The sequence below is a fragment of the Ostrinia nubilalis genome, chromosome 3 (genome assembly GCF_963855985.1).
Source record: "Ostrinia nubilalis chromosome 3, ilOstNubi1.1, whole genome shotgun sequence".
Lineage (NCBI taxonomy): Eukaryota > Metazoa > Arthropoda > Insecta > Lepidoptera > Crambidae > Ostrinia > Ostrinia nubilalis.
The window spans coordinates 6,886,948-6,913,017 of NC_087090.1; the positions used below are offsets into that span (position 1 = coordinate 6,886,948).

The following is a 26,070-nucleotide window of genomic DNA, read 5'->3' on the forward strand; positions in this document are numbered from 1 at the left end:
TTTGCACGTGTAAATCGCTAATTTGTACATAGTATGTCCGAACAAGTAAACCCCAGATAAGACTACTAGGTACTTCAACTACAATACAATATAATATATCATTTTAGTTGTCTTGTATAGAAAGCGTAGGTATGATATAACTAAATGGAGTCAATATATCTCCGTAGTAACAACATTCTAATCTAACAACAGAAATAATCCTATAACTCGAAACAGTACACCGAAAAACCGAGAACAAACGAGAAACAAACATTAATGGCATTACGAACTTTGATTGGCAAATGTTGGAGCCACTACACAACCAACAAAAGGCCGCGGGCCCAATCAAACGGGCAATGTCTCCAAAAGGTGCCATCAAACGGGTGCTGTGCAAACGATTACAGAACAAGCCATCGTTCGGTCGGTACAGGTGCCCTTTGGGGTCGGTAGTAGTGTTGCCAAAACTCGCTAACTAAAACCAAGGACATCCCCTTTCTTTCCACCCTATGTTATTGATCTGAGAGCTGAATGGGGGTTTAGTACAAACAAACAGTAACTAAATAGATGTGATTCTGAAATACTCTTATTATTTTGTTCTTCCACAACAACAAAGTAAGTATGACGGAGATTAAGTATAATGTATTTATAAATACACGCCTACGAAACACCCACGAATCCACGCTTATAAGCCCTCGGTACCGTATAACAATAATACCCATTTAAGTAGAGATAGTTATACAGAAGACTTATGTATTTGTACGAGTAGGTAATGTACATTTAAATGTAGGTACAATTTTTACTTCAGTTATAAAAATCATCACATACCTACGTATTTTTTGTTACGGCAATTTTTCCGATAGTTGGAATCACTTTTTACGTTATTTTTGTTACCACGCTTTTCCCGATAGTACCACAATCTGAAGGCACTACAGCTATTTAAGGGCGGAACGCCTCATTTGCCCTCGGTCACTTTACTGCCAGCGCGAGTTTCACTTAAAGCACACCGTCACGGGCCGCAATAGCGCTACCAACCTGATTTATTTGAAACGTAATTACGAACATGCTGTAGCCACCCACGCTCTACCTACCGTTTAGTACAAATAAAAGTTTATTGTAGTTTTATTTTAGTCGTGAAATAACAATAGATTAGTACTAACGACGACGCATTACATGTTACGTTTCAAGTTATGCCGCTTACTTTGTTACAATCGTTATTAGCAGCTGTTAAACATTTTAACAAGGATCTACAGGGCAAATCTTTAGAATCGTTTTATAAGGGATATCTATGAAAAGATAACGAGAACGAATGACTTAATAAAAGAACTTTACACGTGCCTTTTCTATTTGAAAGCGCAAATATTCCCGTGACTACATTTACGAGAAGGTCACTGAACACAGTGAGTGCCTAAGTAATAATATAATATTGATGGAAAGTTATGATAATATGTAAGTTTATTCAGATACTGTGAACTTTCGCAGTTTGGATCATCTCGTTCTAAAAATAATGCTTTACTTTTATAAAATTACTCTAAGGTTCCCTAACAATTATACGTTGTATGAAGAAGCGTCGAAATAATATCTAGAGGTACCTACAGGTAAACTTAACTAATGAGCAGACAGCCTGACTACTCCAACTACCCATTAATACTCGTAATATTGAATGTTGGGAAAGTATAGTTAATATAATTTGCGGTAATCCTCGGGTTACGAACTTCAGAGCAGTGTCAAGTTCGAATTCCGCAAGCAAAAATTGTTTGCGCTAAGTACCTACATTATATTATTATAGCCTTAGGTCAAAAGTCACAACAGTTCAAGATTCTAAATGCCTTTAGCATAGAGTTAAGTCAATTTTGTGATCATTGATCGAGGCCTCGAGTAAAAAAGAAAAGGATCAAGGAAATTGTTATTTAGGTTGATGTTTTACACTCCAATTCGAGCGTTCAAAAAGGCATCCGTCGCCAGCCCAGAGCGGCTCAATCCGAGCGGGTCGTCTTACGGCGGCCATTGTGTTGCAAATAGCAATTCCCTATTTCCCGAGTGCATTCCCCAGACCCGTTCGTCCCGGCATGGTTCCATTTCTTTCTAGATTAAGCATCTAGATCGAATTTTTCACGGAGCGGAAAATATTTTCAGTAGTTTTCAGTTTTTCATTACACCTTCTCAAAATTTGGTATAAAATCTAGGTATACCTAGGCAAAAACCCTCAATCAAAACATTGGCTCTTTCACAAGATTCAGTTCTATATTTGCCAGTAAATATCTTATTGGTCACAAAATTATCGAACTGTTTCCGAACTTTTACAAAACTACTTTACAATGGTAACATCACTTCTATACCTACCTATATTGTTTTGTATATTTAAAATTTAACTCACTAGGTACAATACATAGGTAATTCACTTTAGAAATCTATTAAAACGGTTACTTAGTGATTACTTATTTTTATTCATATATAACACATCATTCAGGATACCAATTGATATTCAGTTTATTACTTGAATATAGGTCGAGTGTTTGCGTGAGTTTGTTACACACGGTAAGGACAATGCCATGGAAATATCGTAAACTTACAATCACGTAACGACTTTAGCATGCTGGTAATTACACCTGAAAAACCAAACGTTTTTTAATACATTGTTTATGTGGTTAGATTGACTGATTCTTAATAGTAACATTTACCAAGAAATACAATAACGTGCACCTACGATAAAGCATATTTTTAGGACTCGTTTTATTCCAAACAACTTATTGTTTCATGGGTTACATCAACGCATATATTATTCTATACTTCTTTTTGATATAACACATGAGACGTATTATTTATTTTTAATCCACGGATTTGAGAGAACGTATATTATACATATAAGCTTGTTTTTTGTATGAGTAGAAACTTTATCACTCTGTTCATTTTGTATCAAATAAGCTTTCGATTTACCTAATTTATCTAATTTGGCCCCTGTAGCTTTGATGACATGCTCCTCTTAAGTAAGCAATGTAACAAATAACTAACTAGAGCTTCTCACATTTTACTGAGCATGAAGCAGTTTTAGTAATATTGCCGTCGCGACGTAGTGTCGAGACTCGGTTTCACAGGCGGGTTAAACCGTCTGGATCGTTGACATGACCATGACCTGTTAAATACATACACATGTAAATTAACATTACGATAAAAGTTGGTATACTACTGTGAAATGTATTTTTAATAAGAATATTCAATGTAAAGGGGGTAACACTCTCCATGTTTGTGTATTGTTCCGTACACATTTGTTCCGTATTTGTATGTACAGCCTGTTTGTAGTTGTTGCCAGTTTGTAATGCATCGTGTTGCTTGACACAATACATAAAAGAAAACTGGAACAAATTCATTCTATACTTTAATATTATCAAACTGAATTCTACATCGACAAACGGTCTTAACGCACACCCAGTTTAAAAAAAAAAACCCATCCAAATCTATATATTCTCAACATCACAATAGACGAGAAAAAAACATCGCGTATTAGATGGTTTAGCCTTAATTTTGTATATCCAATTTATTCCTTTCAAATAACAGCTACATTCTGGCAAATGCTCCAAAGTTTCTAGTACTCTTGGAACTCCAAAAGCCTCTTAGCTAAGCCGACCAGACATGGTCAAACTATAAGGGTTTCTTGTTGATTCGGACGCCTAAACTAATAAATCGTTCTTTATAATTTCGGTGGCAGATTGAAAAGTTCGCAGTAATAATAATTATTTAGTATTACCAGCCTATGAAATGTTATAAAGCATATTGTGAAGGCAATTAGAAGCTGAGAGTCGCCTAAAATAGAAAAGTCGGACCGGACCGTCAATTGGTGAAAAAGAAAAAAGCACATAATAGGTACACACTCATATATTTTATGTGCATTTGTACCTACTTAGATGTTGTGGGCTAACTTTGCGCGTCTGTCGGCCTCGGCCCTAGTTTTTCTGTTTTGTATTTTTTTCTTTTTCGCCTCGTGTTCACGAAGAGTGCTTTTGCTCGTCAGTGATATGGCACAGTGCATCAACGTGTGTAGGCTTTAGCTCTGTAGAAGAGTGACATTATGTGCTTGTTTTTCATTTCATGTATGATGAGCCACGTTTGCAAATGTTTTGCGTGTTGCACGTTGCATAAAAACTGTCATCTTGATTCGTAACTAACTTTATTTCTAGGATGGTGCTTGATAGTGTAAAATATATAGACTCTATATTTTAATTAGGTATACGCGATGATTCAAGAAATTATTGAATGTTCTTCAATCAATAAGTTAGTAGTGAAATGTGACAAGTCCCTATCTGTATAGTATAAAACGTAGTGACTACTTACTTACCTAGACCTGCGTACTAAATTACTGCTTTATGTAATAACAAAGCTAAATTAATATTTCTCACATAATATTTCTACCAAGAAATGGAACAATGGCGTTCTATTGTCTCTTATTCTTGAAGCCCAACGTTTGTTTCGAGGACAATGAAAGCAGGACGCCTTCCGAAGCTAATCCGCAAAATTAATTGATTGCCTCCTGAAGAAAGTGGGTCGAGAAGGTCCAGTTAATGCCGTTAATAATTTACAATTAAGAACTTCTTTGCTGCGGATGTCGCCTTTACGAGTATTTACCCACATAATCAAATTAGAGGTTCTCGAGCACAATCTACTGAAACAGCACGAGATATTGTGTAGAACTTCGCCTTGTTTATGAATTAAGTGGACACGTTCTTGTGGTTTATGTTTTTGTACGAAACCATGTTACAAAATACATTACCTAACGTGACTAGTCTAGTCAAAATACATATTGTACAATATTCAACAATATGTTTATGAAAATCGACTCTGTGTTTGATTATTTTATTATTAAATAATGTTGTGAAAAATTTATAGCTAGGTACTCTAAATATGAATGATATTTATGAAAAACATCAGTGTTTAGATGTCCAAAGAAAAAGCTTGAGTCAATATCTGTCAAACGAAGATAAAATTGAACATAATGGCCGTCGACGTCGACGTCTAGAACATAACGCAGACACAGATGGCGTCGAAGCGGCGCCATGATTTTCCATTTCCACCGAAGAATTAATTTAGTACTAACTAAAGTGATTTATCCCATGTGTCTGTGCACTAAGACCCATTTCCACAAATCGTGTAGGTGGGATGTGACGTGGAGGAATGAAGGGAATTTAAATTGATTGTTTTCACCCCCACACTCACTCACCAGCCTTACATAATTAAATCTTTATTTTTTGGGCTCCGAGGTTGGTAATTTACGAATTTTCATTTAATTTAGGTAGTTACACACAGTTCAGTTTTTGTAGAAATAAAATTCTCACGCAAGCTTGTGCCTATATCGCTTCTTCAGATGACGTCCAGAATGATTACATCCGTAACAATTCTAAAATCAAATGGTGATGTCTATCCCGCCACTAAAAAGAAGAAAAGCAGTACCCAGTAGTACCCGTAGGTACTTACCTACTACGTCTTGTAGTTCGAAGATGGATGGTTCAACGTAACCACTTGCTATGCTATTGATGATGCTAGATGTTGTAAAAGAATCTCTGTTGACTACCTAAATGAGAAGAGAAATTTTCTAACTTCGAAGCATGGAGTTACAAAATGTAAAAAATCTCTACTTTTCTTACATTTATGCTCGGATATGTACAAGTATTGGGGAATCACATGTGAGCCGACATCAGCAGAAGCATTATTATAATATTATGCGTCGACGAACTATTTACTTTTTATTATGTAGACTCTAGCTAGATCCTTTTCTTCACTGTGGTCTTCTTTAGAAATAAGCAATTCCACAAATAAATTATCATCAATATCATATTTGAACATATTTAGATACATTACTAAAACTATTTTCTTTATTAAAAGTTTTTATGTAAATACCCACTGTGTCCTTTATGAAAGTTTTGAACATTACAACAAACGTAACTAGCAGATTCTTCACTTTGTTAGATTAAATTTAGGACCCGTCTGTATTTACCTAACGTGTAGAGAACCTAAATATGTATATAGCTTCATTCTTGTTAGTAACAATGTTACTTGCGTTTTTCGTTCCGTTGCCTGCTAGGGATAGACAGGCTTGATGGATTTCAGGGTCGTAGAAGTGATTACTATCATCAAAGTGGTGATTTTAAATTTATTTTATAAAATACACTAAGTTGGTCATTTTATTTCATCACTAATTCAAAGAGTTCTCAATGAAAACGTTTTTTGACACGAGACTCCCTAAACTCGATTGAACGTCTAAATTCGATTTCGTTTTTAAGCATTTACTGAAACCATTACAAAATACTTTATTCTTAAGTGTAGGTAAATTAGGTAATACTTACTGAAAACTGATATTTACAAATTGATACTTGCTGCTGAAAGACCCCTTAAAGATGGAAGCTTTGTAGTCATTCGTCTGATTGTAGGTGATTGTACCATGTTGCTTTTGCCGCTATTTTTATTTAAGTTTTCAAGTACATAGTTAGTTATTGAAATTAGGTACCTACTATGGGTTTTGTTCAGTAGATTTTTAATAATTTTATTACTTTTCGTAAGCGATGTGTTCAACCGTGATTGTGTCGCTAGTGTTCCACCGATCCATCATTTCGGCGGCCATTAGCATGGCAAAGGTTTTGGGTGCGGCGGGTCACGCCACTATCGCATACATTTCGATGTTACTTTTAACCCAAAAGTAGATTTAGCTACGAAAGCTACGCCTATACATAGTAACTAGGCTAGACACGCGAGATATCTTGAATAACGATGAAGCTAAGCAAAGGCTTTTCTGTAGTAAGTAAATAGAATCCAATTTTCTATATAAATCCAAGTTTGTTTGTCAGGATATTTCTGGTTGTTTATATGTTTACTAGCGGCCGCCCGCGACTTCGTACGCGTGGCCCTCGTTTTACTCCATTAGGGGTGGAGTTTCGTAAAATCCGCTCTTAGCATCTATAGCGCATACATTTTAAATTTCAAATCTCTTACTTTAAACACATAGGACTTTCATAATATAAACTTCCAACCCTCCTTTTATCTCCTTAGCCCCCGTGGTTGATTTCTAATGATACATTTTCAGTATATGTACCACCACCACCACCACCATTTCAGCCATAGGACGTCCACTGCTGAACATAGGCCTCCCCCAATGCTTTCCATGTTGATCGATTGGAAGCGGCCTGCGTCCAGCGCTTCCCTGCTACCTTTACGATGTCGTCGGTCTACCTTGTAGGTGGAAGTCCCACGCTACGTTTTCCGGTACGCGGCCTCCATTCCAGAACCATTCTGTCCCATCGGCCATCAGTTCTGCGTACTATGTGCCCTGCCCATTGCCACTTCAGCTTGCTAATCCGTTGGGCTACGTCAGCGACTTTGGTTCGTTTACGGATCTCCTCATTTCTGATTCGATCTCGCAAAGAAACACCAAGTATAGCCCTCTCCATAGCACGCTGTGCAACTGAGCTTCTGTATACGGCCTATAGTGAGAGGCCACGTTTCCGAGCCATAAGTTATCACTGGTAACACACATTGGTTATACACTCTAGTCTTCAGGCATTGAGGTATTTTAGACGAAAAGATGTTGCGTAGTTTCCCGAACGCTGCCCAGCCGAGTTGGATTCGACGATTGACCTCCTTCTCGAAATTGGACCTACCTGGAGCTGGATCGTTTGTCCGAGGTAGACATACCTACTTGTCGACAATCTCGAGAATTGAGCTCCCAACTGAAACTGGGTAGGGCGCAACATGGACATTCGACATAAGCTTCGTTTTGTCCATGTTCGCCCTCAGGCCTACCTGTTGGGAAAATCGATTAAGGTCTTCGAGCATTGTTCCAAGATCTTCCAACGATTCTGCCATGACCACAATATCGTCAGCAAACCGATGTGTATACAGTACCACAGTGTACCGAACAGTATATTATGTACACCTCCACAATATCTAGAGATCATAGTGAGCGTACATTTTAACTTTCAAGTATCTTATTTTAAAAACCGAGGACTGCAATACAGTCTGTATTCAACCCCCTTTTTAACTCCCATAAGGGTTGAATTTTGCAAAATTTCGTCTTAGTGACTACCTACGTTCTAAAAGGAGGTGTATTCCACTTTGATCACCTGGCTTTGATCAGCCAGTGAGACTTGTAGTTTCTGAGACTTCGTGATGAGTGAGTGAGTCACTTAGTCATTCAATGACCTTTCTTTCTACTAAAATTATACGTACCTATAGTAATTATCATTAAAATCAAATAAGTAAGTACCTACCAACCTAAGTAATTAAAATAAAGACCCTACCAAAAAACTAACAAATTACATACAGAAAATAAAAACGAAGTAATTCTTATCCTATTTAACTACAATCGCCCACGCGCCCATCCCATTTTGTCCGCCGCTGAACCGTACCCTAATATTCATCTCGGTAGATGGCGGCACATAGTAAGAATTTGCAAGGAAGTTTGTAAAAAGTCACTAATTAACACTTTGACTTGCTCGTTTAAACACAGTGAATGATTCAAATAGGGACATACAGTGAATGGTTCAATTACATAAAATACCTTTATTTATTAAATTTCAATATTATTTACGAACAGCGCTATTCATAGTACATGTAATATTTAGTTACTAATTTACTAATGATGTCGATAGATGGCGTTTGACAGCTTTGCCTTCATGAATATTTACGAACCTCAAAAATGTTTGTCAGGCGCAAGAAGATTTTAAGCAATGACGATAGATGGCGCTTTTCAACGTCTTATGAAAATCCCAAATATTTTACAGGACCCTATTTTTTTCCAAAATAAAATTTAGCCTATGTTACTCGTGAGTAATGTAGCTTTCGAATGGTGAAAGAATTTTTAAAATCGGTCCAGTAGTTTTTGAGCCTATCCATTACAACTAAACAAACAAACAAACAAACAAACAAACAAACAAAGTTTTCCTCTTTATAATATTAGTGTAGATTCATTCCACATTAGTAAAACAAAAAAAAGCTTGTTATTAAGCTCCCATTATCATTATTTGTAATCATCCCATTATTGCCGGTTGTTAGTTATTTTTTAAATAAGCTTCGTCAATATTTATCGATTTATTAACTAACTTCAGATAACTCTCATCTGTAAATTTCAATATTAAATTATGAGTATTATTATTATGTGCTAGTAGTAGTAATTACGTCCTAACTACGTTTCATATCAGGTGTTTTAATAACAAAATAAATTGTACTAGCAATATCAGAATCTGACCTTGGATAAATGGCTTGTCATCATTACTTAAGCTACCACTTAATACATTTGAAGTCAGTTTGAGAAGGAATCGTTTTTCAAGTAGAAAATCTTAAGTAGCATTAATTTAAAATACTTGCTAGTTTTCAACGTTTTCAGTTTTAATGAAACCTGAAAGCTGCCGCACAAATACTGTTCAAAGCAAAGTATGGATTTTTCCGTTTATTCATTATGTCGAGCTAAGAAAATTAAGTGGTGTATAATAAACCGGCCTTAATAACTAAACACACTTAGCCGCAGCCCACGCCACGATATTGTGTAATGAATTCTAGCAAGGACAACATTGAACTTAGATAAAGATTCCTACTTATTTCTAAACCGTTTTTTTATTCTATTAGAATGTTCTGTATTGACTTTGTCCGTCAAAAAACCCGAGACCTATACTTAGGTAGGTATAGTTTCATATCAAACGAACATCGATAGCGATAATTATCCTGTGTATCAAAAATATAACCCCAAATAAAATTACAGGTCATTTAAAAATAGCCGTTGTTGTTTTTTTGTTCGAACAATTTTAAAACAGTTACACGATATTTTTGTTTCAGCTAGCATGTTGTAAAGTACAAGTATTGTACCTACCTATGATGAAGTGAGCTTACAAGCTCTTATTTCAGCAGATATTTTGATTCTAATTTACTTAAGTTATGTATTCTGGCAATGGAGTTAATGATATCTTAGAATAATAAATGAGCTTATTCAACAGCCCCTTTTTATGGAGGAGTAATTTCACATCTACAGCGCTACCCACCAAGCCCTTAAAATAAGATATTGTGCCTACATTTTCCAAGCCTTACTTATTTAATTTAATGATTGGAGGCACTATGTAATTATACGGCATCAAATCTTGATTTTGTTCAGATATTGCTTGGTCTATAATTTCCTAAGAGGCTTCATTAACTTGCAAATAAAGAAACATTAATTAAGTCTCGAGAGAGAAGCTAAAACGATTCAATTATTATTACTGAAGCTGATTAACCGTTTGGGTCCATATCCTAAATATATCAAAGTCGTTCGGCCTAAGAGAAACAATAAACGGACGATAAAAAGCGGAGTTTTCGATTGACTGAACGTATTACACAGTCCAATGAGTTGGAGCACGTCGTTTCTGTTGTGCCCTTTGTGGCATTAACTCGAATAGCCAGTGGTAGACGGGGTCTCTCTTAAAATACGGTTACCGGTACCAATTTATCCACCGCCGGCCTATGATGTTCCACACGATTGATGGGGGTCGTCTTACGATCCGATAGGCGTCGTCCACTCGCACTCCGTGGGAACACCACCCTCTATCTCCCTATATAAATATTTGATGCAGACGCGAAGGGCATTGCTAGGGTTGCCTTGCGTCCATCCATCTCATAAATTTGGAAATAATCTGGAATGAGAAGTTATTGGCAAAACCTTTAAAAATTCTCAACGTTCCACATTTTTCAGGCGGGAAACAGACTGCCACTACAGTGAGTAAGTACTGCGATGCTTGGGAACATAAACCTGTTTTATAAAAATCAATATTCGGTCATGTTATACTTCATGATGTCTACCCATCTGTTGAATAAATGAAAATTATACACAACCTACTTTTCCTGTTGATTTTCCTCGACAGCATAGACAACGGCAGAATGATGAAAACCCCATTTGTTTTAATTAAGGATAGCGCTGACCTGATTTCACGTAACCCATTTGTTGCATGTACTCGGTATGATTTTTACTATCACTAAAGTTACCTCTTCTTTGAGCGATAATAGTTGATTTACGAAAGGAATACTAACGCAATATCGAGTATATTTCCGAGTTGTGTGATTAGTTCAGTCTTCGATACCAAACAAAATGATACATGTACCTATAGCAATTTATACGTTTCGTATCTATGTCTAAGATCGTTTTACCTGTTGTATTCGGCGGTCATTGATCTTTCCTACGAGTCATTTCACCCAAATATGTCGTGACGTTGCTTTGGGTTACTATTCGCTTACACTTTTTGACAGTAGAATTAAAATTGCTAAAGTATTGGTAGGTAAGTAGTTAACTAACTTCACAAACAATATCATTACTTCTTGTTTACTTAGAAAAAATACAGGACTTTTATGTATAAGGCATACATAAAGGTCCCGTATTTTTTTTAAATTAGGTCCAAATCTTCTAAAAATAAGTAATAAAATATAACATTAGCATCCTACACATTCACTAAATTGGTTCCCATAATTTATCCTTAAGACCTGACAACCAGTTATTTTTCTTAAATCGGCAGCCCTCAATCGTTAACGGGAAGAAGTCGGAAATGAAACAGTCAGGGAATCAATATTTATAATACCATATGAGCCACTAAAATATCTCACCCTTTTTAATAAGACGCATAATTTACCTTAACATTCCGAGGCATCTGAGAGACCTTTTGGACAGCATTTGTGGCAAAATAAAATTGTACTTACAGGGATAAAATTTCCTTTTTGTTAAGTCGGTGCGAGTACGTTGTAGCGCGTAGAGCCTCATAATGAGATAAGTTAGCAGTTTGATCGATAGAACGGCTCAGCACGGCTATCGAACGTTTTTGTTATCAGATTTACCGGATATGTAGGAAATATGTTATTTTTTCTCCTGCAAATAAAATGATTTTAATTCAGTTACAAAGTTGTTGGAAACATGTATTTTTGGAGCGTTAGTATTTCCATTCGCTTACGAAAACATACAATTTTGTCTTGATTTCCATTAAATTTTGTCCAGATTAGTACGCGATTTGAACTTCGAATGTTTTAAGAATCTTAGTGGTAACAAAGGGTACCAGGTTCAAAAATGTCTAGTTTAAAAGGAAATTAGATTTGCACCATAAATTCTTGGTAATAGGATTTCGTGGTCATGCGACAAAGTCTTGAGGTCGTTTGTGTTCTGCGTCAAATTAAAGTAGGCAAACATAAGCCACCACTTGGGTTTGTTTGCGACTGGTCGTAATCGCCTTTTGCCTCAGGAATACGACATAAACTCTGTTTCGTTGTTTTGCGCTTAAATTATACTAAACAATGATCATAACACGAAAACAGTTTACAAATACAAGCGGTTATCTACTGCTTTATTCGGGCTAAATGATGTTATAAGGGATGCAAACGGCGCTTCCCCGGCACGCTGGGTGCAAAAAGGCTTGTTTGTTTTTAAGAACAGTGGACCTAAGAGTTGCGTTAATGAGTTTTGGTGAGAGACGGAAGGTTTTCCGCGTTATTAAGGTTCTTTTCCGGGTTGAAGTGAAAAATCAATTTGTTAGCGGCCATGCGCCGCACAGTGGTCCCGATTTAATAAAACATGGACATTGATGCTAGAGGCACGAAAATTTTTTTGATGGTTACTGCTATGATAACTAATAAGGCAAAAAAATATTACAATCCTACGACGTCTATTTCGTAGTAAAAAAAAAAATACATATTTTTTGTATGGAAGAAATTACGTTTCTGTCAATTTTTCGAAATTCTTTAACGATGTCAAGATGCCGATCACACATGTTATAAAACAAGTGATTCTGAGTATTTCATGCGAAGATACTTGTCACTTATCTCTGCGTACTTTTGAGTTATCGAGGGTTGAAAAATCGATTTTTTTATATTCAATATTTCCACGAAAAATTGCCAGAATTACAATATGGTGTATAAGGGACACCTTTGATGACACATAACAACGACTCGCACTCGCGCGCGCTCGTATGCATCAACTTTTACTAAAATAAAAAAAAAATTAAGGGAAATACTTAATACAACGTTGTATGTATAGGTCCGCTGGCCGTCAAAAAGTAGCTTATACGAGAGGTTGCCCAATTTACAATATGTCCATCATTGATAACTCACACAAATATCGTCTCTCTCTGAAGGATAACAAGTTTTTTTTTGTTTCCAGAAGCTCTTGATAGGATGGAAGCCCATAAATACTCTCTGAAGCGAGAATGAATCCCAAATTGCGATATTGCCATTTTGACAAATTACATGATGTAACTAGCGCTAACGTTTATCTTCAGGTAGACACAGTTTTAAGTTAAAAGATTGTCTACTATTTCACACTGTTCTTCGTTTTGGAACAGTTCTTTGATTATAGGTAGTCGCTAATTTCGTTTTGTTAGACTCTTTCAGTTTAGCACATAAAGCGTAAACTAATTCCTCCTCAGAATGATCTAAAAGTGTTAGAGAGCGCCTCTTCTTCTGCAGAAGAAGAATTTTGCATAAATCTTCAAAAGGTTTTTTATTTATACTAAAAGTCGATGGTTGCACATCTACTTCCGCAGTCTCATCAACTGGAGCGTCTTCCTCAGTATTAACGTTGTCTATGCGTTGTGTTAACTCGGTAAAAAACATTGTTTAAATCTATATTTTATACAATTCGGCCAGCCAATTTCAGAGTCTAGCCAATGCGAATTCTGGTGCAAAAATGTCTTTTGGGCTCTGCTGGAAGCAGACCATATCTTCTTTGATATATTTCTTGTAAAATTACGACTTAATGATTTGATAATTACTCAAATCTTCGGAAGAAAATTCAATGCCAATACGTTCGTCATTTTAGTCTGAAATGGTCTGCCGAAATGTAAAAATATAGATTTAAAAAATGTTTTTTACCGAGTTAACACAACGCATAGACAACGTTAACACCGAGGAAGACGCTCCAGTTGATGAGACTGCGGAAGTAGATGTGCAACCATCGACTTCTGGTATAAATAAAAAACCTTTTGAAGATTTATGCAAAATTCTTCTTCTGCAGAAGAAGAGGCGCTCTATAACACTTTTAGATCATTCTGAGGAGGAATTAGTTTACGCTTTATGTGCTAAACTGAAAGAGTCTAACAAAACCAAATTAGCGACTACCTATAATCAAAGAACTGTTCCAAAACGAAGAACAGTGTGAAATAGTAGACAATCTTTTAACTTAAAACTGTGTCTACCTGAAGATAAACGTTAGCGCTAGTTACATCATGTAATTTGTCAATATCGCAATTTGAGATTCATTCTCACTTCAAAGAGTATTTATGAGCTTCCATCCTATCAAAAGCTTCTGAAAACAAAAAAAAACTTGTTATCCTTCAGAGAGAGATGATATTTGTGTGAGTTATCAATGATGGACATATTGTAAATTGGGCAACCTCTCGTATAAGCTACTTTTTGACGGCCAGCGGACCTACACATACAACGTTGTATTAAGTATTTCCCTTAATTTTTTATTTTATTTTATTAAAAGCTGATGCATACGAGCGTGCGCGAGTGCGAGTCGTTGTTATGTGTCATCAAAGGTGTCCCTTATACACCATATTGTAATTTTGGCAATTATTCGTGGAAATATTTGATATAAAAAAATCGATTTTTCAACCCTCGATAACTCAAAAGTACGCAGAGATAAGTGACAAGTATCTTCGCATGAAATACTCAGAATCACTTGTTTTATAACATGTGTGATCGGCATCTTGACATCGTTAAAGAATTTCGAAAAATTGACAGAAACGTAATTTCTTCCATACAAAAAATATGTATTTATTTTTTTTTACTACGAAATAGACGTCGTAGGATTGTAATATTTTTTTGCCTTATTAGTTATCATAGCAGTAACCATCAAAAAAAATTTCGTGCTTCTAGCATCAATGTCCATGTTTTATTAAATCGGGACCACCGTGCGCCGGTACACGGTGTATTCGCGGCACCAACGAATTAGTGCAACCAATAGACCGAACCGACACCCGATCTACTATTATGGGGTAATAGGAGCTCTGCAGTTCTTAAACTATCCTACGTTTGACGTTTCCTATCACACGTGGTAATTTGTAGTAATTAGCACTTTCTGACTAGAAACAAATTTCCAACTTAAAAGAATGGATCATTAAAGATAGTAATCTATAAAATTAGCCACGACCAATGGTCTTGCGTGTTTAAGAAATTGTAAATCGATTACTCTCGAAATAGCCGCATGATTAATCTCATTACCTTACCCAAGTTAATAACTAACATAACATAATAAGACGCTTATGTAGAGCTAAGTAATTGCTTCAATCAAATTACAGTAAATAAACAGCAGCCTTTCTTTTAGTACAGCACACAATAAAAGTGTATGGAACATAATGGAAATCGCCGATACAAGCGATTGCTTTCCACTTTGTTTGAGGTCTATAACCTGGTTTTATTCGTCGGTTTTATGAGTAGTCAAAGGATAAGATATTTTCTAGTTATTTCTGGAGAAAATATATCAGTCCAAAACCCGTAAAAAACTGAACATAAACGTTTCAGTCAATCTGTTAGTCGGTCACATTCGATTTCCTCAGGGACGAATTAGGTTTGTAACTTTTTTTACGGATATAACATTAAATTAATTAATTAAAGAAATGTTAAATGATTTACATTTAAAATATAAATGGTAATGCACTAACATTTGAAAAAACAAAATCAATTAGGTATTGAAATATAAAATTATTAAATCAATATTGCTAGATGTGTACGAGAGAGAAACATTTCAAAATGTAAGTTAAATCATCGAAAATACTGAAAACTGAGAAAAAATGGAATGCGAATTTATTAAGCCATAGCTAAGCAAGTAAGATATTTAATATCAATAAATTTTGTAGACTTTCGTTTTAAACGACGCCTATCTTTCATTAATTTTCTTCAGATAAAGAGCTTGAGTTGGGAAGCTACAAATATTGACTTCTTCGTCTGATTGGGAAAGCTAGAAATTACTTTCACTAAATGGAATTCGCACAAAAATAGGGAAGAGTTTATACAAACATCCGCCTATTGCCGGGTTAATATAAGGCCCAGGGGGGCGTAGAGGGTATTTATAGCCGAGAAGGGCGCGTTAGCTTGACCCCAGTACACCGTCTCTTGCACACTCTTGCCTGGAAATATGTCGAGTGGCAGATGTTACTATTTCTTATAACACTACTTTCCTTGTCATGAGCAGGGCGTTATAACGATAAGTAATATCTTGATAATACGGTGAAGGGACCGAGCTGGATCAAGTAGATAGGGTGCATCGTTGAACAGTGAACCGGCCTTTTTTCTAAATGCTCTAATTAGCTGGAAAATGAAGCTAAAAATGTCGTTATGGTCTTATCAGTCAGGTAATTTTATAAGGTTTCTAATTTTTAGGCTATAATTAGCCTCAGCAATAAAACGGAAACTTAAATCAAGTTTAAAAAAAATATGAAATTTGGCTCACTGTGTACTACGGGTAGTTTTCACTGAACCACCCACATTTCAACAGTGAACCATGTAGTTTATTACGAGTAAAAATTATAATTTTGGAAAATAAACAACATAATTTTAGATAATCAGCTTTTATTTTTACAACACAAAAATCAAATGAAAATAAAAATGCTTATTTCAACAAACAGTCTTCATTTAAAAATCACAGAAACCAAAAATAACAACGAAACTCACACAAAACCCAAATTAAAAGAAAAATGCTTTTTTTAACAAAAATAACTAAACATTGTCTAATAAAGCCTTCAAGTAATCAATAAATCAACCTTTTTGGTGGTAAACAAAAAGTATTCATTTAAAAAATCACAGAAAACAAAAATAACACAAGACACAATTGAAAAGAAAAATCCTTCTTTAAACAAAAATAACTGAAAATTGCCTCTTAAAGCCTTTAGGTAATTAATCAACTGTTTGGTTAAATAAAAAACAGTCAACCGGTTCACTGTGTACTTTGAAAACCTGGTTCACTGTTCAAAACATACACTATTCAACTTATGAGTCCACAAACAATAAGAAGTACGCGGAATGGTCATCACGGAATGTGCTCATTAAACAGATAAAACTACAATAATTTTGATACCAAATAGATTTCGTACTTAATATAAATAGCAAAATAGACAAAAATCGTAAGGCTTCTCTGAAAAAACTATCTTTTTTCGTCGAGAAACAAAGAATTCGCAGCCACACGTCACACCTTAGCCACAGTCGCCGGCGCACTACGGGAGAGGGGAAGGGCGTCCACGAGACACGTAGTGACTCGTTCGGTGGAACTGGCAACGTCATACTTTTGGAAATATGGCGGTGGTTCAGCGTATCTGGTTGGTTCACTGTTCGACTACCCACCCTACTTAGCAATAAACTATGTTTGAGCTTCAGTCTACATAAATTCTTTAAAAATAGAGGCTTCACAACAATTTAATTCAAATGATCTCTACAATAATGAACTAACATTTTTTCAATCGGAATTAAGAAAAGTAATAAAAAAGCTATTGAAAAGTTTTTATAGGACACAACTCTAAGTCAAAATACGACTAAGTACCATATTTTGTAGGTCGACCGGCGCCGGCGGGTTATGTTATGAGGAGCCGTTCGCAAAATCCCTTACGAGTTCCTTACTCTTAGTTTAGTGTTCTGGCAGGCTTTAGAGCTTTGAGGTCACATCGTACATGTGTTGAGCCGTACTTGGTCTACTTCCAGGGGTTGATGTCAGCTTTATCCAACATTCATATTACCTAACGTAAATGTTGTATTATAATAGGTATTACCTATGTGATATAGCAAAATACTCTTTAATCAAAATGTACTAGAATGAAGAGTAACTATGTAGTTACATAGATAAGTAATTTAGATAAATTTTATTGATATTAGATAGAGCTTTCAGGATTTCTATATCTCAAGGTGATATTGTTCGCTCTTTACAAAAGGGAGAGATTAGATATCGTTAACTAAGATAATAACCCTGTTTATTTCTCGCAGAGAAATTCACGAGAACCGTTACCACGAGTGCCTGCTAAAGTCAAATTTAATTAAATCTCCTACTTATCTAAAGAGTTCGCTTCCCGGAGATATAGAATTGAAACTTTCCTTCTCGGCCCAAACTTTGGAAATGCGAGATACTTTAGGCATTCCAATCTATTTTGAAACTTCACTAATGTTCAGAGTTCTGTACCTTACTATGTCTACCCTATTGTTTTAATTTCCAAAATTTATTTCTGGAGAGAATATTTTACAGCTCGATGGCATAATTCAAACTTGATTTGTTTTTCCTCTAGCTTGGAGGACACTTTGACCAGGTAGAGTTAGTTAGACACAGAGTATTTTTCTTTGATCCCCATATCCTGGGAAATCTTGATTTTTGGATAAGTTGAATACTTTATAGAAAACGTAGAGTACCAATCAGTGCCGTATTATCCATAAGGCACTTTAGGCCAGTGCCTAGGGGCCCACTATGACCCAGGGGCCCAGCACTCCCGATTAAAAAAAAAAAAAAACAATAATATATTAAAGATTATTTTTATGCAACAAAACTCAAACCACCTCAAAACTTCGCCTTATTTTGGTTTACACATTCAGTCGTCAAATTTCGATATTGTGGAAGTTAATTCATTTTCGTAACGTTTAGGTCATATAATTAGATTTTAAATCGAAAATAATTCCTACAAAAGATTTTATTGTTTTAATGGCTTCATTTGTTGCCCATTAATACTATCCTAGGTTTTCGACTTCGGCGGAGTTGTGTTTAAGTGGTGGGGCCCCTCGAAAGGGCCATTTTTGCGGTTTTACTGTTATACTGCGTAAAGGACTTACTGTATCGAAAACTGATCTTCATGACGGTTGAAGGACGTTCAATCCTGCATTGAATAAGACTAAATTCATATGTTTTGGACAAACTGTTCTCGTGCTTATCTTCGACAAAGTAGAAAATATACCCTCAGGGTCCCAAACCTTGAAAAGGGCCGCCTGAACCAGCGTATCCCTGTCAAGCCTCACGAGTTGGATTTACCTATCCTTGTTCCTCCTTCATCCTTAACTACGGTTGCTGCACCTCTTCTCTGCACTCTCCTGAACGACTCTGTGTTATCTACTATGGCTGCCCCTCTTCCTTGCACCCTACTGCACGACTGCGTTGCCTAGCCGTACGCCTGGTCCAAGGTTCGACGCCACAAAATCAACTTCATACGCGTGAAAATTGTTTGAATACTATTTCCCGTGCTTGCAACATTTTTCTTTACTGCTTTGTCCCTATTAGTCGTAGCGTGATGGTATATGGGCACTTCTTCGAAATTGCATTCTTCGGCTGATTCATATGGACAAATTTCAAATTCAATTTTAGGTCTGTAACATAGACTCATATGAAAATAGGTTCACCCAATAACATATATTTGGATAAGGGACTCGTTTTTGTAAAGTAGTTTTCAAGATATCGACGTTTAAATATTTTGTGCCATTTGAATCAGAATTTGTTACATATTAATCAAAAATAGAAATAAAATTTAAAATCTTTATGTACAATTGGCTCTAAATTAAGAAAATAATCATATTATAACAAAAAAAAAAGATCTGTTGTTATGAAAACAATATCAGTTATCAAAATATTACGAGGAAAAAAAATGCAACGAATTCCACAATAAATCGTGAAAAACATTTTTCTGAAACTTTAGTATACATACATTTCATACATCAGTAATATTTTGTCATCATCATAATCATTTTAACCATAAGATCCACTACTGAACATAAGCCTACCCCAATGATTTCAATAATGACCAGTTGGTAGCGGACTGCATCCAGCGCCTTCCTGTGAGTGAACGTTCTACATTGAGCTTTCCGGCACGTGGCTTCCACTCCAGAAACTTGCTATCCATTGGATGGTCATCTAGGCCATCAGTTCTGCATACTATGTGTCCTGCCCATTATCACTTCAGCTTGCTAAAACATCGGACTATGCCACCATGCGACTTTAGACCGTTTATGGGTCTCCTCATTTCAGATTCGATTGCATAAAAAAACCAAGCATAGTCCACTCCATAGTATGGTATGCAATTTTGTGGTTCGTAAGCCTATAGTGAGAGGCCGCTTTTCAGAACAATATGTCATCACTGATAACACACACTGGATGTAGACTTTCATCTTATGGCACTAAGGTATTTTAGATGACTCTACCCAGCTGTATCACTTATCCAAGCTATCGTTGTTAAGACGTCCACCCACAAGATGAAGAAGGTGAGGTGAGCTTATAGAGGTTGTGGCAATGGCAATCAGTTAATCTCGAAATCATTGGAGGCCTATGCTCAGCAGTATTATTATGTGCTATGGACGCCATAAGTGTAGCTGAAATAATAATAAAAATGAATAATCGTTGGACAATTTCATATAGATGGAAAGCATTGGGGGAGGCCTATGTTCAGCAATGGACGTCCTATGGCTGAAATGATGATGATGATGATGAATTTCATACAGCGCCATTTAGCCATAAAATAAGCAACAAATATGCTTGTGTTATGGTTCCTAGCTTAACGGATATATGTACTACTTATTTACTCTTTAAACATACATTATTCATAGTATAAAAATGATGATGATTTTTTTTATTCATAACAAAACCGCAATCACATCTGGTCTTAAGTGAGATGCAGTCTGGGATATCATTCTCAGCTAATAAACACCTTTTTGGAGCTTGATAGATCAAAAACTAATTTATTTTATGATTCATATAGGGCCCTGACCATATGAATCACGCACAGATGAATCAGTTTTTTGCCTGAAATCGAGCAAAACTCGTCATACATACAAACTACAGTGTTGTCATTTTTCTACATGAATCTATAACCCAAAAGCATCACATGGAAGACAGATTAGATTTTTAATGCAATAATATAATTTTATAAAGTAGGCATTGTAATCAGCATGCCACCTGAACCAAGCACAGATGAATCAAGTATTTGCCTTCGTCACACCGGGTTCTAAGCCAACCAGCTCCACGTCTGCCTTCTAGCTCATCCGTTGCAAGATGGGCTTGCCTCCACGCCAGAAACCAGACTCTCATGATTAAAACCTGACCAGTTATGATCAAGAACAGCTCACGCCATATGAATCAGTATTTTATGCCGGACACTGCTTATTTAATTTTTTGCGAAAAAACTAACTTAATTAAAATTATGACACATTTTTTTTGTAGAAGGTCAACTCATTAGCTTTCGAAATAATTTTAATTTATATTGATATATCAAAAGGAAAATGCTACATCAACCATTTTGTTCCGGAAAATGGCTAACGGACACACCATATGAATCAGAGAATCACACTTCAAATATTTTTAATTTGTATAAAGACAGCAATTATGTCAAAAATGTAATTTGCGCCAGATAGGGCTATAGCTAAGCTATACGAAAAAAAATATAGCATGCCATTTTGTTAGTTGGTTACTGAACTATACCCAAAGACATCGAAAATTTTGCCTCCGAAGAAATACCCATATATCCTATAGCCTTTCTTTTACGAGCTAGTACACACAAAACTAATTATTTAAATCAAACCACTACTTTCTGAGATTAGCGCGTTCAAACAAAGTAACAAACAAACTGTTCAGCGTTTTAATATGAACCTGTTGTTGTTGATTTTTGGAGTCGAACCTTGGACCAGCTGTAAGACTTGGCAACGCAGTCGTGCAGGAGGGTGCAAGGAAGAGGGGCAGCCACAGTAGATAACACTAGAGTCGTTCAAGAGAGTGCAAGGAAGAGGTGCAGCAACCGTAGTAAAGGAACGGCTGCACTGGGATGAATAAGGATAGACGAATCCAACTCGCGAGGCTTGACAGGAATATGCTGGTTAAGGTGGCCCTTTTCAAGGCTTTGGAGCTTGCGGGTGACGAGCCATTGGACGTAGAGAGTGTTATTAATTATACGTATATTTTCTTCTTTGTCGAAGATAGGCACGAGAACGGTTTGTCCAAAATATATGAATTTGGTCTTATTCAATGCAGGATTAAATGCCCTTCAATCATCATGAAGATCAGTTTTCGATACTGCAAGTCCTTTACACGGTATACCGTAAAACCGCAAAAATGCCCCTTTCGGGGGGCTACACCACTTAAGCACAACTTTGTCGAAGTCGAAAACCTAGGATAGTCTTAAAGAGCAACAAATGAAACCATTTTACTAATATTATAAATGCGAAAGTTTGGAAGTCTGGATGTTTGTTACTCTTCCACGCAAAAACTACTGAACGGATTTTTATGAAACTTTAGAGTATTATTGTTTATAACCTAGGATAAACTATAGGCTATAATTTATGACGATCTGTGACAAACGAAATTTCACGCGGGCAAAAGCTAGTTAAAACAAGAAAACCTTTTGTAGGAATTATTTCCGAATTGATTGATTTTCATATCTTATTCTACTGGTCTAGTTGGCAATTTGGCATTACTGCTTTGGTTTACATGACTTTATGTAGGTACATTTTTATTTTTTAATGTTTATGTTAGTTTTATAAAAATATGCAAGATTTTCCTATTCTATTTTTCATTTTTAAATGACCCGGATACTTCGTGCTGTAGGTACTAGATAGTGGCGAAAGTCTTTTCACTTGAAGTAAGGCGTATCTTTGCAATGTGATGACTGAAGTCTGTTGTTGATGATGATGATGGTACCTTCATTTTATTTCGTAATGTTGACAGTAAAAATTTCCAAATTGCGGTTTTGTGGGGGGGCCCGAAACGAGCTGTGCCTAGGGGCCCCGAGATGGTTAATCCGGCCCTGGTACCAATGTCAAACTTTCGATACATACATACCTTTTGCGACAGTAATCGTTACTTACACGCGTAAGGCAACTTATAAAATCTGACACGAGACCCTGGCACGTCCCTTACCTACTCAGGTCTGGGATCTGTGATGAACTAAATAATGTGGAACAACGACTCAGTCAACTAGATTTTGAATAAGTATAGAGTTTCTCTTGAAGTAGGTAAAGTAGACATAACTAGATTCGCAAGACGATAAGATGTTAATTTGACTAAGCGGGCAATGCAAGCGCTGATATCATAATTTATATTGTTATGAAGTAAGATGTTATCAACTAAGTATGCAAAACTTGGTGTAGGCAAATGTGTTTATAATTGTGTATCTTCTTTCCATTAACTTATGACCGCTTTCTAGCGTTTTGGATCGACTTTCTCGACTTGCCATTAGAGTAGAAAGAGACAAAAAAAGTTCTTAAATAAAAAGGAAACACCAATTTTTACAACATCATGTTTGGTGAATTTTGAAATTAGAAACATCATTTTCGCTTCCACGAAATGAATGAGGTCTTTAAAATGTTTATCATAAGAACCATCTACTGTTATCTTTATTATGCTTCTTGCTTTTATTATCATGCGAATTGGTTAATTATTTCACTCAGCCCGAGTTGGTACATTGCACTATTTGACGAACTTGGATATGAGTAGGAAAATATGGTATACACAACACACTTAAGACGTTAGGCAAGTAGTAGGCAGTTCTTAGAATGTTATCTTTAGCAAAAACGGCTGAGGTCAGGTTGTAAGGAGGGTGTACATAATCGGATTGCGGTCGGTGCCGCGTGCCTCCGCCGGAAAGGCGGGAGCGGGACTTGCAATATCCGCCCTGATCCCCAATATCGCTCCGTATGGATTTAGGACATAAAATTCAATGATTATAACATAACCATATAAAGCATAGCAACATAATATGATAGCGTTATGATGGTAATCTATTTTTATATGACTGCTGTGAATGATATTACCGAAGATTAGTAAAGTGTTTGCGGTGTAGGTGGTTTTAGCCTCATCCTGTACTGACAAATAGTCATAGCTGGGCATTAACTCGTTAATCCGTTAATCGTTAATTAACGAAGTTAACATTTCTATTAACGGATTAACTTTTAAGTTAACTTTAAAAAATGTTAACGGACTCGTTAACTTCCGTTAAATTATCCTAAGTCCGTTAATCGTTAATCCAGTACTTACTATTTACCAAAAAGATATAGCAGGCACGCTGAAAAACGCGTTCTGACAAGTACGTTCGGGCTTCCAGAACTTCCAGAACCCAAAACAACAGTTTTTGTAACCAGATCACTAACGACACTTGTTAGTATGTGTTTTCCTCAACCGATTGAGCTGAAATTTGGTATACTTATACGATGTACGATGTAAGTACAATGACAATGCAATGTTATGGTACCATTGAGCTGGTCTGATGATGGAGTTATGAGGTGGCCATAGGAACTCCTTAATGAAACGGCGGCATCGCATCGAATTTGGGTTCGCTGGATTTGTCTTTTCGAGCACTTTGGTGCTGAATTGTATTGTAATTGAACCAAGGGTCTGAGATTGAGATACTACTAAAAACCGGCCAAGTGCGTGTCGGACTCACGCACGAAGGGTTCCGTACCATTGATTTCGTTCGTTTCAGCCAAATGACGTCCACTGCTGGACGAAGGCCTCCCCCAAGGTTTTCCACAATGATTTATGAAATTATTATTTTTTAATTTAAGTTATTTGTATGAAAGATTCCACAATAACCGGTCCTGCGCTGCCCGCATCCAGGCTCTTCCCGCGACCTTTACCAGATCGTCGGTCCACCTAGTAGGAGGCCTGCCCACGCTACGTCTTCCAGCCCGTGGTCGCCACTCGAGAACTTTCCTGCCCCAACGGCCATCGTCTCTACGAGCTATGTGCCCCGCCCACTGCCACTTGATTTTAGCAATTCTGCGAGCTATGTCGGTTACTTTGGTTCTCCTGCGGATCTCCTCATTTCTGATTCGATCACGCAGGGAAACTCCGAGCATAGCCTGCTCCATCGCCCTTTGGGTGACCTTGAGCCTTCTTATAAGGCCTTCATTGTGGAAAACCTTGGGGGAGGCCTTTGTCCAGCAGTGGACGTCATTTGGCTGAGACGATGTATGAAAGATTACGCGGTAATAAGCGGTTTACGATTTACGAGGTATTAAAAAAAACTACTAACTAGATCTCGTTCAAAACAATTTTCGTTGGTAGTTTTTATAGTAATGTAGGTACATTATATGTTTTTTTTTAGATTTTTCATTTTCTTATTTAGAAGTTAGGGGGGGGGGGGGGGGACCAACTTTTTTCCACTTTGGAAGCGTCTGTCACGCACACTATTCGGTTTAGAAAAAAATATTTTAGAAACCTCGATATCATTTTTGAAGACCTATCCATAGATACCCCACACGTATGTGTTTGATGAAAGAAATAATTTTGAGTTTCAGTTCTAAGTATGGGGAGCCCCCAATATTTATTATTATTTTTTTATTTTTACATCAAAATCTTAATGCGGTTCACAGAATACATCTACCTACCAAGTTTCAACACTATAGCTCTTATAGTTTCGGAAAAAAATGGCTGTGACATACGGACGGACAGACGGACAGACAGACAGACATGACGAATCTATAAGGGTTCCGTTTTTTGCCATTTGGCTACGGAACCCTAAAAAGTGTAAAATAAATTTATAATAATTAAAAAACTTTTTTAAAAACAAGTTTTTATTCTGATATGCAGTTGTACTAAGGGCCGATTTTTCGATCGTCAGATAACTTTTAACTTAAGAATAAACTTGTCATTTTGACATATTTCCTATACTGAAACTGTCAATATGCCAAACTTATTCTTCAGTTAAAAGTTATTCAGCGATTGAAAAATCAGGCCTAAAACGAAAAAAATAATGTACTTATGCAAGGTTCAAATAATTTCGAAAGCTTGTAGCGCAAACATAAAAGAGGAATAAATTCCATGCGCGATAGGTACGCTTTCGAAATTATTTGAACCTTGCATACAATTATTTTTTTCGTTTTATTATCATTTGTGTTAACGGATTAACGATTAACGTTAACTTGCGTTAAATCTTGCGAAATGTAACGTTTTAACGATTAACGAAGTTAATTTTTTTATTAACGGTTTAACGATTAACGAAGTTAACTATTTGATTAACGGTGCCCAGCTATGCAAATAGTTAAAGTTGATCGACATGTCGTCAAAAAAATTCTCAAATTAACTCCCTGGAATAACGTCTCTACACAACGCCATCAGAAATTAGGTACCTACTTACTACATCCTCATTAATCACAATACATTGTGTAGAC

The 26,070-nt window shown here is 36.3% G+C and overlaps 1 protein-coding gene across 6 annotated transcripts in view; it reads left to right on the forward strand.

Moving 5' to 3' along the window:
- The window catches only part of LOC135087758 (schwannomin-interacting protein 1 homolog), a 63,708-nt gene that overhangs the window by 19,217 nt on the left and 18,421 nt on the right, over positions 1–26,070 (forward strand). The gene's annotated exons all lie outside the window — the stretch shown is intronic.